This window comes from Ricinus communis, chromosome 1 (genome assembly GCF_019578655.1).
Source record: "Ricinus communis isolate WT05 ecotype wild-type chromosome 1, ASM1957865v1, whole genome shotgun sequence".
Lineage (NCBI taxonomy): Eukaryota > Viridiplantae > Streptophyta > Magnoliopsida > Malpighiales > Euphorbiaceae > Ricinus > Ricinus communis.
The window spans coordinates 22,189,534-22,193,228 of NC_063256.1; the positions used below are offsets into that span (position 1 = coordinate 22,189,534).

At 41.2% G+C, this 3,695-nt stretch overlaps 1 non-coding gene across 1 annotated transcript; it reads right to left on the reverse strand.

Annotated features, from left to right (window-relative positions):
- Positions 1-1,172: 1,172 nt before the first annotated feature.
- LOC112535824 lies at positions 1,173-1,278 on the reverse strand. The gene has a single exon (XR_003079912.1). It is a non-coding gene; the product is annotated as a small nucleolar RNA R71 (small nucleolar RNA).
- Positions 1,279-3,695: the final 2,417 nt, after the last annotated feature.

A 3,695-nucleotide genomic window follows, 5' to 3' on the forward strand; every position in this document is an offset into this window, starting at 1 on the left:
AAGAATTAACAACTCTTAATAGCAGTGGATTAATCTTAAGGCTAACCTAAAATCAATCATAGGAAGAGATTCCGTCGTTTAGGTTCTTAGGTTTAGGAATTCGGTGTTCTCGAGAGGGAACTCGAATTCAATTTAGAATTCGCTTATAGGTAATCACAATTGGTAATCAATCTAATTTGTACCTTCACTAAAATCCAACTAGCTTAGGTCCCTTTGGGTTTGCTTTCTTCCTTTGATTGTTTCACTAAACCTTTATAGATTGCTTGACATTTAGCTAATCACTTAGCTTGCATCTAGTCATTGAATAATAACTTCATCAATTTTATTTAAGGTTAGATAGCATAAGACGCTGGAGTAGTTCTAGGATCATCCTTTCCTGAGAATACGACCTTGATACTCGCCATTAGTGCTAGTCTGCATCGATAGGGTCATTGCCTTAGATTGTAGCTACATAAATAGCCCATCAAGTTTTTGGCGCCATTGCTAGGGAACTTTTTGTGTGAACTAGAATGAATTTGTGTTTGTGTTACTCTAGCCATTTTTGTTTTCTGTCTTTTGATTTTTTTTCATTCTTTATTATTCTATTCAATTGTGTTCTTTGGTTGCTGCCTCTTAATTTTAGGTAGTTTATGACCTGGAGCTCTAATCCTACCACTGTAAATCCTCTTGTTGAACTAGAGTGATCCCTTCATCTTTTCAGGAAGCGTATGCAAGAAGAAGAGGAAGCGGGAAAGAGATTGAAGCCCCTGCGAATAGACTAGCAGAGATGGGAGACAACAACAACAACCAGGCTGCAGATGAAAATAGGACAATGTACGAGTTTGCTAGACCCTCTCTTGCACGGAGACAGAGGAGTATAGTGCGACCACCTGTGGCAGCCAACAACTTTGAGATAAAGCTAAACATGATACAAATGGTTCAAAATAGTGTGCAATTTGGGGGACTGCCGAGCAAGGACCCAAACACTCACATAGCCAATTTTTGGGAGATCTATGATACCTTCAAGATAAATGGAATGACTGATGCTGCCATTTGGTTGAGGTTGTTTCCTTTTGCTTTAAGGGACCGAGCGAAGAGATGGTTGCAGTCACTCCCAACCAACACTATTACGACATGGAGTTCTTTGGTTGAAAAATTCTTATATAAGTATTTTCCTCCTGTTAAAATTGCTAAATTACGAAATGACTTCTCTTTTTTTGTGCAATTCGATGACGAGAGTATGTATGATGCCTAGGACAGGTACAAGGATTTGCTTCAATGTTGCCTGCATCACGGATTACCAGTTTGGATGCAGGTACAGAGTTTCTATAGCGGTTTGAACCTCGATACCAGGAAAATGGTAGATGCTGCAGCAAGTGGGGCCCTAAACAGTAAGACGCCGGAGCAGGCAAAATCTGATAGAGGAGATGGCCATGAACAACTACCAATGGCAATCCTCTAGAGTTGGCCAGTCAAGTAGGGAGTGGTCAACCAGCTAGATTCCACAGCAACCTTGGCAGCACAGGTGGAGCTTCTGACCAAGAACATAGACCAACTCCAGATGCTGGTTCATGCAGCACAATTAAGCTACGAGTTTTGTGGTGGCCTGCACTATGGTGCAAACTGTAATGCGGGAGGTATGTTTGCTTCACCTTCCACTTATTCTCCTTCTTCATCCTCTATTGTTTTTGCTGACCTTGAACAGGTAGACTATGGGTAATGCACCTAGACAGCATAACAATCCATATAGTAATACATACAACCTCGGTTGGTGCAATCATCTCAACTTCAGTTGGAGGAATAACAACGCCCAAGGACCACCCGGCTTTCAGAGATTGCATCAGTAATAGCCCTAGCCTCAAGATGGTCCATGCCTGTTAAGAGGCATGATCTAAGGAGTTTTACTGTACCCTATGTCATTGGTGAATTACCTATCAATGGTGCTTTAGGTGACTTATGAGCTAGTATTAATTTGATGCCCACTAGCTTGTTTGATAAACTTGGTTTGAGTGAGCCTAAACCTACTAGGATGAGCATTCAGTTAGCCGATAGGACTATTAAGATTCCTAGGGGTGTACTTGAGGATGTTTGTAATGGGAAGCTCCAACTTAGGGTAAATGACGAGACTATCACCTTTTACTTAGCGACTTCCATGAGACATTCCCTAGACCATGATGATACTGTATTTTCTGTGGATGTCTTGGATGATGTTGTTGAGTCCCATATGCAGGAAATTTTGCTTGATGATCCTTTGCAGGTTACATTGTAGAGAGATGAGAAGAAGTTGTCCAACGAGCAAGTGTTGGAACAACTCACTTGTTTGCTGGCTATTGAGCCCACCCGTTCTACTAACCCATTTGTTTCTCTTGATAGGTCAGATGTGCAGAAGGTGAAACCTTCTATTGAGGACCCCCCCAGTCCTAGAGTTGAAGAAATTACCTAAGCACCTGAGTTATGCCTACCTGGATGAGGCAAACAGGCCGCTAGTTATTGTTGCAGTAGACTTGACTCCTGAGTAAAGGGATATGACGTTATCGTCTTTTAGGAAGTAACCTATGGCCTTCGCATATAAAATTGCAAATATTCCTGGAATCAACCACAGTTTTGTTCACATAAGATCCTGATGCAAGATAGTTTCAGGCCAGTGGTGCAGCCACAAATACGACTTAACCCAAACATGAAGGAGGTGGTAAAAAGGGAGGTAATTAAACTTCTTGATTCAGGTTTGATTTATCCCATATCTGATAGCGCTTGGGTGAGTCATGTGCAGGTTGTTCCAAAGAAAGGAGGGATGACTGTGATAAAGAATGAGAAGGACGATAACCGATTTTTGGGTTTGCATTAATTACAGGAGGCTAAATGATGCAACCTAAAAGGACCATTTTCCCCTTCCATTTATTAATTAGATGCTTGAGCATCTATTGGGCCATATGTTTTACTGTCTTCTTGATGGTGTTTTAGGTTATTTCCAGATACCAATCGCACTTGAGGACTAGTAGAAGACAACCTTTACTTGCCCCTATGGGACGTTCACATATCAGAGGATGCCATTTGGTTTATGCAATGCACCTGCCACTTTTCAGAGATGTATGATGGCAATCTTCCATGATATGATTGAGGAGTCTATGGAGGTTTTCATGGATGACTTCTCAATATTTGGTAACTCTTTTTCTCACTATTTGTCTAATTTAGAGCGTATGCTTGCACGATGTGTTGAGGCAAATTTGGTTCTTAATTGGAAAAATGTCATTTTATGGTGAGAGAGGATACTGTGTTGGGGCACAAGATTTCACATGTGGGGATGGAGGAAGGTAGAGACCATATTAAAATTGCCACCCCCTAGTTCTATTAAGGCTGTTAGGAGCTTCCTTGGGCATGCTGGCTTTTATAGAAGATTCATTAAGGATTTTTCTAAGATAGCTAGGCCTCTTACTTAATTGCTTGTTAAGGATGTACCTTTTGTGTTTGATTAAGATTTCCTACAGGCTTTTGAGTTATTAAAAAGTTACTAACCACAGCTCCTATCATGGTTTCACCTGATTTGGGGCTGCCCTTTGAACTTATGTGCGATGGTAGTGATTATGCAGTTGGAGCTGTTCTTGGACAGCGGGTTGAGAAGAAGTTCCAGCCTATTTGTTATGCTAGCAAGACATTGACAGATGCCCAAGAGCATTATACCACCACTGAGAAGGAGCTGTTAGTTGTGGTTTATGCCT